This window comes from Diabrotica undecimpunctata, chromosome 6 (genome assembly GCF_040954645.1).
Source record: "Diabrotica undecimpunctata isolate CICGRU chromosome 6, icDiaUnde3, whole genome shotgun sequence".
Lineage (NCBI taxonomy): Eukaryota > Metazoa > Arthropoda > Insecta > Coleoptera > Chrysomelidae > Diabrotica > Diabrotica undecimpunctata.
This window is the reverse complement of record NC_092808.1, coordinates 64,177,609-64,191,553: the sequence shown is the minus strand read 5'-3', so window position 1 is coordinate 64,191,553 and position 13,945 is coordinate 64,177,609. Positions and strand designations below refer to the sequence as shown.

At 29.0% G+C, this 13,945-nt stretch overlaps 1 protein-coding gene across 2 annotated transcripts in view; it reads right to left on the bottom strand.

The window, feature by feature from the left end:
* LOC140443474 (proton-coupled amino acid transporter 1-like) overlaps window positions 1-13,945 on the bottom strand; it is a 322,463-nt gene that overhangs the window by 167,055 nt on the left and 141,463 nt on the right. The window contains exon 1 of one of the 2 annotated variants that reach the window (XM_072534762.1): window positions 11,555-11,727. The exons of the other annotated variant lie outside the window; for it this stretch is intronic. The gene's annotated coding sequence lies outside the window, so the exon portion shown is untranslated. Of the gene's footprint in view, window positions 1-11,554; window positions 11,728-13,945 lie in introns of those variants that run through there. 2 annotated transcript variants of the gene reach the window in all.

Below are 13,945 nucleotides of genomic sequence, written 5' to 3'. Positions count from 1 at the left end.
AACAAGCAAGACATTAACAATCCCTGTACTAACAGAGCTATTTAATAGATGTCTCCATAATAGCAAGATCCCTAAAGATTGAAACGAGAGTCTAGTAATACTCTTACACAAAAAGGGGACAAATGTGATCTACAGAATTATAGACCTATATCGTTGCTCAGTCAAATATACAAACTATTTATGAGAATTATTAACAACCGCTTAACCTACAAGATAGACAATTACCAACCGGTTAAACAGGCTGGCTTCCGCAAAGGATATAATACATCAGACCATCTGCTGACAATGAGAACATTGATAGAGAAGGCAAATGAATACCAACTACCCGTATTTCTTGCCTTCGTCGACTATTAAATAAGCATAAAATATAAAACTAAAAAATAGAACAAGCTATTAATAATTGTAGAATAGATTCGAGATATAGGCAACTAATACATAATATATATGAAAATGAAACTATGATAGTACAACTAGACGAAAATACAAATCCCATCCCCATTAAAAGAGGAGTGAGACAAGGAGACGTAATATCGCCAAAACTTTACAACCTAGCCCTAGAAGACGTCTTTAAAACTACAAATTGGTCAACCTATGGTATTAACGTTAATGGCAACAAGTTAAACCACCTCATATTCGCTGACTACATAGTGATTATAGCGAGCACATTCGAGGAACTGCAAATTATGATGGGGGAACTAGCAGCCAGCTCTCAATACGTCGGCCTAAAAATAAATATGAAAAAAACAAAAATAATGACAAACACAGATGACCCCAGACGTATAACTATAAATGGTAGTGAGATAGAACAAATCCAGGAATATATCTACCTAGGCCAAATTCGAGACTTGACAAAGAGAACCAAAGTGCGAAAATTACTAGAAGAGCAAGACTAGCATGGGCAGGATTTGGAAAACTTAGTTGGATACTTAAGAACCGCAAAATACCCCAATACTTGAGGAGCAAAGTGTCCAACCAATACATCCTTCCTATCATAACATATGTCAAACCTGGACCCTAACCAAGGCAAAAATGAAAAAATGAATAAACTAGCCACAACAGAAAGAACAATGGAAAGACCAATGTTAGGTATACGATTGTCAGATAAAAAGAGGAACGACTGGGTAAGATCCAAAACAAAAGTCGAGGACATAGCAACAAAAATTGCCAAAATTTAATGGAGCTTCGCGGGCCACACTGATAGACACAAAGACCAACGTTGGAATACTACAATGACCACAGATGAGATGGGTTGATGATATTAAAATAATAGCCAGAAGAAATTGGAAATATGTTGCTCAGGATAGAGACCGATGGAAGGAGTTGGGAGAGGCCTATGTCCAAACATGGACGACAGAAGGCTAAGAATAAGAAGAAGAAGAAAGTTTGGTGGAACAAAAGAACGCTACAAAAGGAATAATAGATTTATGAGATTATATTATTATTTTACAAGACTCACTTACATAGTAATCATGGATAAAATGCATTCGTGACCCACTGTAGCCTTTGTGGTATTGTAAGACGTAATCTTCCTTCTCTACAAATACATATAAAGAGAATTGCTTTTAAAAAGTTCCTTTAGGCTAACATAAGCTCGGTATGTAAAAACGAGCGATCTGACTGGATTAAGGATTTTAACAATTTTCAATATACGAACAAAGTTCAATGTTCATATTCACAGACATTAAGCGTACAAAGCCAGATTCCGAACTCCAACTAAATATAATCTTAAAAGAGTCAGAACTAAGACAAAGCTAAATTGCAAAAATCACAAAACGGATCGTCACATTTTAATCTGATGTTACAAAAATACAAGAAGGAGTAGGAATATGGCTTACTGGTCATAACACCAGACTATCAATAATCTTCGAAAATGCTTTACAATATGTATACCACAGCAGAGATATTGTAGGAGGAAAGAAAACTGCTAGCAATCAATTTTTCTGCTCAAAAGTGCCTCAATATGCCTTATTTTAGCCAACTTTTTTATTGCCTTAAATAGTCAGTCACTGAACGCTCTGTAATTTACAACTTATGAGTCAAAATATCTTGGAACTTCAAACAGTTCTTTAAACAACTAGCAGGGCGCGATTATCAAGAGAAGAGCAAAACATACAACTGAAAGAAATTAAAGAATAAAACTTTTAATGCTTTAAACAAGATATGGTGTCACCGTCATAAACATTAAAACAAAACTTAAGATATTTCAATCAAACATCAAAACAGTTTTCTTAGTTAGAAGAAAGACTTTTAGACTTAGACTTTTAGAACAGTTTAAATGTTTTTAAACCATATCTATGGGCCCTAACAGGAGAAGAATTTATAGAAAAATTAATTAAAAAAATAAAATGAAAATGTGCATGTACACTCAAAATGCTGGACAGCAATATTACGAAATAAGCACTACAGTTAAATATCCGAGAACAAGAAGATTGAACAGATACGGGCTAGTAAAAAAGGGAAAAATGGTAAGACTTCGTAAAACATTTAGCACAACACGGCCCATATCTGCACAGTAGTAGCATGTATACCACTATTGTTGAATAGCGAAAACGCCCCAGGCTCGATGAGAAGCAACATTAAATAACAAACAATATTTGTCATCCAATGGAATTTATTTTAGTTTTTCTATTTTTTTATCAATGAATAAATAAAGAATTTAAGTAAAAATTAGGATGCTCCGAATCAGGAATCAGAAAAACTGTCGAATGGATTCTCCACTAATATAGACTATGAAACTTTTTCAGTCATTTTTTCTTTAATTATTTTTGTATGTTTAGATGCTTTTTTTGTTTAATAGGATCATATGGAATTGCCTAAAATATAATATATTAATATATCAATTGTTATTTATATTGATACTTGAATATAATTTAAAATATTCTTCAAAATTATCCAAACACATAAAATAGATAAATACTGTTTTATTAAGTACAACAAACCTTTCTGTTATCTTTTTAAGATTTAAGACGACTTACTCAAGTAAAGTATTTTATTTATTTGTTTATAAAATATAGTTACCTACTATCTTACTGATCATGCTACGAAATACAAGATTTGTGTGGAAATGTTTGCTTTTATTTCGATTTTTTTATGCTTTTTATGATATTTAGGATAATTATAATTCATTATAATATTTACTCATTAATTATATTTTGAATATATTAAAAATAATAAAACGGGTTTAATTTGTAACTAACAGTAATTTTTTATGAACATCCAATGTTTATTACAATATATTTCTTTACAAAAACATAATAAACAATATGAATGAGCATCCAATGTTTATTACAATATGTTCCTTTACAAATAGATAATAAACAATATGTAATTGTTTGTACTGAGACATATGTATATACTAAAATTTATACAATACAACAATTAGTTGTTTATAACAACTAACAATAATAATTCTAAATGTTTATTTTTAACTATTTATTGTTTAAAATTTCCAATTTTTAAAATTAACTCTTCACTACATATAAACCAATATATTAATATCTAATTTTTTCGTTCGTTTTGTGGTAATTTATAGCTGGACTCTACCTTTATTTTTATTAAGTTGAATTTCTATATCAGAAATAGTAGAAAACCATAACTATTATATTTCTACATTAGAATCTACATTATTTCGATGTTGTTTTTGTTTTTTCATTTAACTCTTTATTTAAAAACAGTAACTGTGAGTTAATTTCACTAAAGTGGCTGATGTCAGATTTCTTGTTTATGGTTTTCTCTCTATCGGAGATAAAAGCCATCTCAAGAAACAATCTTTTAAAATAATTGTTTTCAATTGCTAATACCGTGGCTTCTATTTAATTATTTATGTGATTGTTTTGGTTAACGTGCATAGATAAACTACACCTATCTGAATATTTCTTCGAATCACTCTTGTGGGAGGTAATACGGTCCTTTAATCGCCTTGAAGAATGGCCAATGTATTGCAAATTACAATTTGTGCAGGGGTTTGCATTTCGCAATTTGCAATTTTTAATTAAACTTAGCTGAAAAGGCATTAAAAAATATGTAGAGGACCTAATACTAACCATCAATAGAGGTAAAACAGAGGAACTATTGTTCGTTTTTAACACTTACGACCCATTCATCCATTTCACAATAGAGGTTAAAGACGAATCTCAATATTCCAACTTTTTGGACACAAAGTTGATTCGTTTAAACCATAACAAAATAGAGGTAGATTGGTAAATAAAATTTATGGCATCAGGGAGTTATTTAACTTATATGTCTTACCATAAACATTCTATAAAATTAAACTTATATAATTAAACTTATATAATTAAACTTTAAAGGTACACAAATGAAATGTAGGGTCATACAAATTTCAGACTTATCACCATAACAACAAACCTTAGAATTCTATACCAACTGTTCCTAGATAATAATTATCCACCAGCACTTTTAAAGAAAATTTTGTTTAGCACCCCGGTAAAATATATATACTAGGTACACAAAATTATTCCTTTATTAACACTGCTGCTCTGAATCAGGAAAGTGACACTACAGTTATCACACCAGTTCCAAAAAACTTTTAGACATTACCATGTATAAAAAATTTCACACTAAAACTGACACGAATATTCAACTTCGTTGGTGACTTTAAGTTTGAAAATAAAACAGTTAATTGCAAATTCAGTCTTCTCTAAACTCAAAGAAAAAAAATTAAAAAACAATATGTGTTAATATGGGGCTATGTTTGTTTTTTTAGAGTATTTTTTACATATCATTTCAATTTAATGGCCGAAATCTCAAATTTGTACTGATTTTTGTACACAGTTTTGTACAAACTTTTTAGATATAGAAATACATTTGATTATTGAAAAAGGCGCTTTGTTAATTCAGCTGTATACCCATTAATGCCTTCTATTGTATTTAACTAATCAGCTGTCATAAAAAGTGCATTATATATATATATATATATATATATATATATATATATATATATATATATATATATATGTATATATATATATATATATATATATATATATATATATCTGTCTATAATCTGTCAAGTAATCCTTAAACAATTAATTATTAAGGCCTAATTGTTAAAAATGTTGTTAAGTATAGAGGAGAAAGTGTTTCTTGTGGAGCATAATTTTCGCTCAGTACAGTAGTTCAGTGACTAGTGAGTGTAGTAGTGTCTGGGGGCTCGGGAGGCTGAGACCTCGGAAGCCCTGAAGAAGACATCAGGGAGGATATCGAAAGCTCGGCAAAACGGATATCGACGCGGTTCAACCCGGAAGACTGGTGAGTTTATTATTAATTTTTATAATAGTATTAATCTTAGATATATATATATATATATATATATATATATATATATATATATATATATATAAATATATATATATATGAAAGTAGAATAATTTACTATCAGAGAAAGGTCTCTGGACTTCTTGTTACTTCGTATATATATATATATATATATATATATATATATATATATATATATATATATATATATATATATATATATATATATATATATATATATATATATATATATATATATACAGTATAGGTAAAAGTTTATGGTCGGTATGGACCTTACGTGAGATGGAGTGAGAAACACCTGTTTAAAAAGAGAGAGGTATCTTAGGTCAGCCCTTTATATCGCTGAAAATGAATATATTGAAATAATAAAAAAAGGGGAAATTCAACGTTGCCAAACTTATAGTGTAATATATCATTTTGATTTCTACTGCGGAAATCGTTTTATATAAATAAAATGTATTAATGTTTCGTATTTTAAGTACGATTTCCGAATTAAAAATCTAAACATAAAAATAAGCTTATTTTAAAGTCACATTGTGCCTTATTCCCATTAAAAATAATAAACTGCATATGATGCCACAATAAAATATTCTTCATACAAAATTATTTGGCAACGTCTCGTTTCCCGATCTCTCGATTCGTCAAAGCACTGAATCAAAGGAAGGACAGAGGTAACGAGTAGAGGTGGGTCTTTAAAGTTTTTATCGTAAACCGATTTTAGTAAACAAGTTACTATGATTGTTTAACAGTAGTTTCAAGTAAGAGAGTACCTACATAAACAAACATAATGGCTATTATTGTTTATACACAATATTTATTGAAGTGAAAGAAACTAATGAAGGACATTTACTATAACTTGAAAAATAAACTAAACAATACAACCCTATATTAGTAATTGTACTACATCGGATACTAGGGATGTAAGGTTACCGTTTGCTAAAATTTTATTGCAAGATTCTTGCAGGCAGCGTACCATAACAATCACTGAACTACCCTTCAAGTATTTTTGGCCACTCATTGTACTTGTTATTTCTTTAAAAGGCCGTAAAATTTGGGAAAGTTGAGAACAAATAATCCAGTCTTCATTATTTAGATTTGGTCTAAGTCTAAGTCTGTATTAACTAATACCAATGTGGAACTGATGGCCTCTTCTAACTCGGTCATTCTTTTTAACATGTAATAGGTGAAGTTCTACCTAGTTTCCACGTCTTGGATTGGCCGTTTGGAAACTTTGTTATGTTGTAACTGATACTTTAAAAGCCTTTCTGGAGATAAGGTACTTTTTTGAAAGGTGTTTTTTGCCGAATTGTCGAAAAAAAAGACTTTTTATTTTATCTATTTCTACACGACAGCATGTAAGTGCGTCCTTCACCAATAAATTTACCGTATGAGCAAAACAATTTAAATGTTTTCATTCCAAAACATCTTTAATAGCTTTGCCATATTTGAGGCATTATCAGTTACTGCAAAATTTACTTTTCGTTTTAGACCCCACTGATTAATAATTTCACTAATTTCAAAAGCGATGTTTTCTGAATTATGGTTTCCAGAAAAATGGCAGCAGCCTAATAAAACCGTTTTAAATTCTAAATTTTCGGTTAAATATTGTCCTGTTAATGCGATGTAACTCTCAGTTACTCCATATGTCCAGAGGTCATTAGTCATTAGTAACTTGTGATCTAATAACTTGCTCAGTTTTGATATAACATTCCTGAAGTAATGAACCTGACGTAATGAACAAGTTTTTCTTGTTGGCGGTTTATATCCAGGAATCCACCCTGCAAACTTTTTAAAAGCTCGTTCTTTAACTGTGGAAAACGGATGAAACGAGTCTTTACATAGGTTTAGTAAACCCACATCTATTTGTTTCTTTTGTTCTAAACTAATATTTTTATTAATGGAAGTATCCGTCACTTTTTGACGCTTGGGTAGCGGTGGAAGTATGACAGTACTTGTAGTAGAAGTAGTCGAAACGGACAGAAATGCGTCAGGAGAAGTTTCAATCATTGCAATATTCAGAAAGCGGACCATAAAATCTGCATCTTCTACAAATGTGCATTTTTTGAAAATAAAATTATTATTCTTATACTAGGTCAATAATTTTGACTGAGAAAAATAATTCTTAATTGAATATTTACAATAAATAAATCCTTTGACGAACTATCAATAAAGATTTGAAACCGAAAATACAGATCAATCGTAAATCAAAACTCATTCATTAATCGGAATACCTAGTTATAAAAAACAAAAGAAAGAGTTAGGAACCTGGTTACTTCTATAAAAAAAGAAAAACAAGATTGTACTAGTAAAAATCAACCAGTACAAGAAAAAGAAACTGATAAAGATGAAAAGTCCATGGTGTAATTTTGATGAATTAATTGGACATGACTCATCTAAACATACACCTGTATTGAGAGATATAAAAGAAGTCGACATGTATTTGTCTGATGATATTACCCACAAAAAATTTCGAACGGAGATTGGAACTGTCCATTACAGTGGTGGAAAAACCATCGCCATGTATATCCTAACTTAACCACTATATTCATAAAATATTGTAGTATTGTAACAAAATCTGTTCCTTGTGAACACATGTTTAAAATCTGGTTTAATTTTAAATAAAAGAAGAACACGGTTAACAAGAAAAGTGGAAAAATGTTTTTAAATGTCAATTTAGACGATTCGCGATTTAATAATGTGTAATGTAAATGTAAGTACTATTTGTATTGTTTAATTTATTTTTCAAGTTATAATAAATATATCCTTCGTTAGTTTCTTTCAATATAATGGCCAATATGTTTGTTTGTATACTCGCTTATTTGAAACTACTGGTAAACAATCAACTAGTTATAGTTTACGAAAAACGGTTCCGATAAAAATGTTAACGACCCACCTCTAGTTTCTTAGGATCAGAACCAGAGATAAAAGCAAGAAAACTGGATTGAATAAAAATATTTTTAACAATAATTTTTTTATCAAAAATTTTCACTATCAAAAACCTTTACAATAATTATTAAAAATGACTTCCACTCACTTCCAGACATTAGTACAATCTATTTTGAAATTCTTCTCTGCCATTGCTTTATACATATGGATTCAATTGTTGCCATTCATCATCTACTCTATGTCGCAAAATAAGTACATGAAGCCTACAAGTATCTAAAAGTACATTCATCTTTGGAATGTTGAAAACTGCAACTTCACCTTACATCCAGATGTGACAGAAATATATTTTGTCATACCTAAGTATAATATTTTTTTCTTTATTTGTAAAGCTTATACAAGATTTTCCTTCTATTACTATTTTGTTTATGTGTAATAAATATGATTTATGAAGATTTTTCTTCGTTCAAACTTGCGTTTAATATAAGACTTACGTACACTTAAAAGACAGACCTAACCGAAGCTTAAACAATTAGCACTGAATGTTATAGGTAGTCTATAACAAAAAGATGTATGGAAACAATATTTGAAAGATCTATTTGATAATTACAAATCAGAAGGTCGGAACACATAAACAAAGATCAGAAATTGACTATAATTTTATAACAACTAAGTAGATCAAGCAATCTTAGAGCCAATTAGATAAATATAAAGCGATTATATCACCAGTGTTATATAAAGTTAAAAATCAAAAATACAAAAGCAATAATAGAATTAGATCCAATTGATTAAAATTCATTTTTGTTGTAAAACATAATTTTTAATAACATAACGTAAGGTATTAAAATTCAAATAATTATGCAAAGATCCAGATATAAATAGATATTTAAATAAAAATATATTAATTGTATAAATAAAAATAAATAAGAAAAAATTTAAAATTAGAATTAAAAGAACAGAATCCAAATTATCTGAACTGCATTTTATTATCGTAATACCTTTTGCAGCAAAAATAAAGAATTATTTTAGCAATTGCAGTCTGTTCTTATCTATAAATTCTATAAAAATCGTTAGAATGCTACAAAGAAATAGTTTCAGGACATCCTTAAAATAACAATATTAAAAACGCAGAAAAGACGCACCAATAAACAAGCTAGAACTATGAATAAAGAACTATGAACAAGCAGTAAAAAGATAATGGAATTCTTTGACTAAAGAATTTTCGTCAAACCTAGGAGAGACTAAATCGTTTAGTCACCGTCGAAACTTAATTTCATGAAATCGAAGTTTGACCACTCAAACTTTGGCTCTATCAAAGCTGGGAATAAGTATGTTAGTTTTTTCAATGGAAATTGGCGGAAATTTTTGTTCAGTTAATTGTTTCATAACATTAGCTTGAGCATGAAGACCTAATAGGTTTTTCTTTATTTATTTTTATATTTTCCGTCTGTGTACCACGCATACATGTAACTTTACTTTGGAAGCTTTCATAGTATGCACCAAATGTGCGTCAGCGTACACAACATGTAAAACCGGATTAAAAATTATGCACTTCAAATTATGCATCAGAGCTCTTTTTTGGCAAATACAACAAACCACATATGAAAAAGTAATTGTTGAATTAATTAATCTCAATTGTTGAACAAAAAATTGCGTATTTATTCTTAGTTTACAATAAGTAACAGCAGAATGCTGTTTGAAAATACCTAAAAATAAATTACTTAAAAGTAATTTAACAACTTTTAATTTCTCTTTCTTAATTAAATGGCATTATGCCTCTCTGATTGGCTTAACAAAAGACCACTTTCCCCCCTTTTTACCAGTGCATGAAAACATATGGAAATATCCGAGTAGCTGGACTTGCAGCCCACTCTGCTCTCGGTTATCTCTATGGATTCCATTTCTGTTATATTGAATATCATTTTCGATTGTATGTGCTTCTAACCGATAGTTCCCAGTCATCAGTAAATGAGTCCTCTATGAGCGCAAAGAACTCACGTGACTTATCATGGGTGTTTACTCGTTACTCGTTTGCTTCTAGTTGATGCATAGAGGAAACGGCATCGAAAACTCGAAATGTTTGATTTAAGACACTTCGGAAATAAGCTCTACAATTATTTACATGTAATTTGGTTTAGTTAATTATATTAATTTTATTTTAGCTTAAAGATATGAAATGGGGATATCTGGACAGTCATCGTCAACAATGAAAGAAAATACTTTAATCGGAGAAAAGTCACTATACCAGCAAAGCTCCCAGATTGTCGTCACTAGGAAAGGAAAAAAATTTGTCAACAATTGAGATTATTTCTTTACAGAGAAATAGAAAGATCTTAAAAAACCTTTAAAATTATCACTGGTAAAAGTGATTTTCATCAATTAGTGTAAGGATAACTAAAATAAAGTCCGTTTATATTTTTTGTATCGCAAAAAGTAACTCGCCCCCCTGTCAAAACCACCTTGGTTAAAATTATTCGTTGCTCATTTACAATTTACTTTATTTATATATAAACATTACGTTCTGAAAGTTTAACTGGTTTAAAAGGTTTAGTTTTGAAAAATCCGAGTTTAAATTGAAGACACTATTTTCAAAAATCACCTTGTTTTCAAAATAATTTAACAACTAAACAAGATAAAGAAAAAATGCTGAAATACAAAAAAAAAACTTTTTAATGAAGAGTCTTTTTTTATTTCTATAGAGTAAAAATTAAACGAGACAAGACTGAAAATTGTATTTGCATGCGTTTAGCAACCTCTTCAAACCCTTTTAGCGCAACTCTTTTTAAAACGAAGGGCTTGAAGAAAATTTAATATACATCACTTTGTAGCTTTTAAAATAAACTAAGTCATGATGCCTCACCATGTCAGAATAAAGACTAATTTTTTATTTTAATTATGACAATATAAAAATAGTTAACATTAAACTTAAAAAATGACGTTTTATTAAACCCTTAATCTAACAAATTATGACGTTTTAATATCTGATCGGAGTTTGACTTGGTAAATCCCGATTTTATAAAATTAAGATTCGACGTTTGCCTGACCAAATTAGTCTCTGGTAGGTTTGATGAAAATTCTTTAGTCAAAGGCTAAGTTAAAATGGAAATTATTTCGGGGTTTACGTGGTCGGGGAGCGTAAGTCAGACCTAATGATTGACTAGTCAAACCTACGAACACTGAACTTTCGAGGTTTGAATATAACATATATATATATATATATATATATATATATATATATACATATATATACATATATATTTATATATACATATATATATATATATATATATATATATATATATATATATATATATTATTAATTGAATATTAATTAAATAATAATATAAATTTTTCATATCGTTGTTTATTGACTCACCTGGTAACTAAAGACTAAGGTAAGTCCGGAATTGTGACTGACAGTCAAGTACAACAAATTTATCACTTAAAAATCAAAGGTCGAATTACCTTCCACGCACCTTCACTTCACAACATTAACGCGGTTACTACCGTTTCATATAAACCGCGAAATATTATATCCCTACTACTCAAGCAGCGCAAAATTGTTTTTTCTTGTTGCGGCGATGGGTTTGCAAATTGATTTTTGTATTGAATTTAATTAAAACAGTAAAAAAATGTATATACCAGTAACAGTGAAACAGCGACTGAGCTTAAAATAGGTAAGAGTTGGAATTAAGGAAGACGTCATAATATCATTTAAAAATTCGGAATTATACGCAGTTTAAATCTTGCGTTAGTTTTTGATCCGGTTTGGAGTTCTTTCGACTTTTCTGGACTTTCTCACTTGGTCAAAGAATCCTTTATTTCTACAGCTTTGACTATTTTTACATATATACTTACATTTGAACATTAATATTATAGCCAAAAAATATTTTCCTGATTTTATTTTTTTTACTTTATATATAATTATTGTACAAAGCATTAAAAACACTAAGCAAATATAAATCATTTGTAGAAAATTAATTGTATTTTCTACAATAGTTTGTTAAATAAATAAGGGATAATAATTAAATTATTCTCACTAATTTAAAGACATACGATCAGCATGATATGCCTTCTCTCTGCTGTATCGTATCTTCTGCGCATGTCAGTTTTTCAGATTCAAAATATTCATACCCAACTACCCTTTCGCACTTCGTTTTTGCCTTCTTAAATAGAAGCACGTAATTCAAACTTCTGTTTTAGCTTCTCAAATAGAAGCAAGTAATAGTTCTTCTCACGCTTCTTAAATAGAAGCAGTTTTCAAGTGTAATTTATTTTATTAAATAGTTAACTATATTAAATTCAGTGTCTGTGCATCTAATATGTAAGTACCTGTAATTATTCTTTCATACAGAAGAAAATCGATAGTTTTTGTGCCAACATTTCATGAATGCCGGTCAGGCAAATTACAGGGTTGCCGGATGAACAACAAACTATAAACTTTCTTGTTCTATAAATCGCATTTATTTAGCTTTAAGCACAATTAATATAAACAGTTGTGCGTTTTAAGAACATTTTTAATGAACATTTATGTTTTATTATTATTAAAAAGGATGATTTGTTGGCAATTGCGAGACTACTATTTATTCATGTAAATAATACAATAAAAATATTACCTTATACCTTAATTCTTATTTTATTTATTCTATTTTTAATTTTAATATTTACTACAATATTCTAATCCTCAATTTTTCTACCTATTGGTCGCTGGTCCTTTGAGGTTTATATTTATTTTTTATCTACCAAATGTAGGAAGGTGAGACTATAATTTTTCAAATATTTACTTTTAAATCATCGAACCAGCTACCTCATCCTTTCCCCTGCATCATTTATTTAAATAAAGTGTAAATGATATATTTTTTATGTTCAGATAATGTGTTAATATAAATTTTTTATTGGTATGTATAAGGTATGCTGTTCATACACGCAGTATCTATAATCAAATTTATATTTTTGAGCATGTACTTTATAATCTACAATCAAGTTCAATCGTTATATTTCAAGTTTTAATATAACAAATACGGTCCAATACTACTTGGAGAAGTTTAAGGATTGTAACAAGAGCTACTACCTACATTGGTGAGATTTAAACCGCATTTAATATTGGTTTTAATATTTCGGATATAGTCCAGAAGAAATATTTTTCTTTAAACTTAAAAAAGATAGAAAATCTGCAATCGTTTATAACGAAAAAATAATTTGCTGCTAAAGGAGGTATTTTAGAACAATATTTATATATTCCCCAAGGCAATAAAGTAAGAAAAAAAATGTTATAGAATGAAAACGATTTTGAGCCGGAAAAACTTTTTGAAAAAAGTATCTACTAGAATTGGAGTTCCAGCTGGTAAATGATTATGAGTATTAATAACATTAAGTAAATGTAGATTTTGTGACAAAATTTTTCTTAATTTTTGAACCTAATAGGACTAACGAGTTGACTACCTTAAAAATATAATTAAAATGTGTTTAAAAAGTTTTTCCAACAATTAAATTATCCATTTATCCATTTTATTAATTCAGTTTATCCCATTGGATTCTGTGAACTTTATCCCAACTTTAAATCTACAGCTAGTTAAAAATATAATCATGAAAATATTACTTAGCGGTTTATATAATAATAATAAATTTAGGCTAAATTTGATTTTGATTTCGGCTGAATTTGATTCGACAGAAAGAGTTTGAGATTCATTCTTACTAATTTTGTGTAAGAGAGGTGAAATTAATAAAATAAATAAAAATTTAAGTTACAAAGGCAATAAATATATTT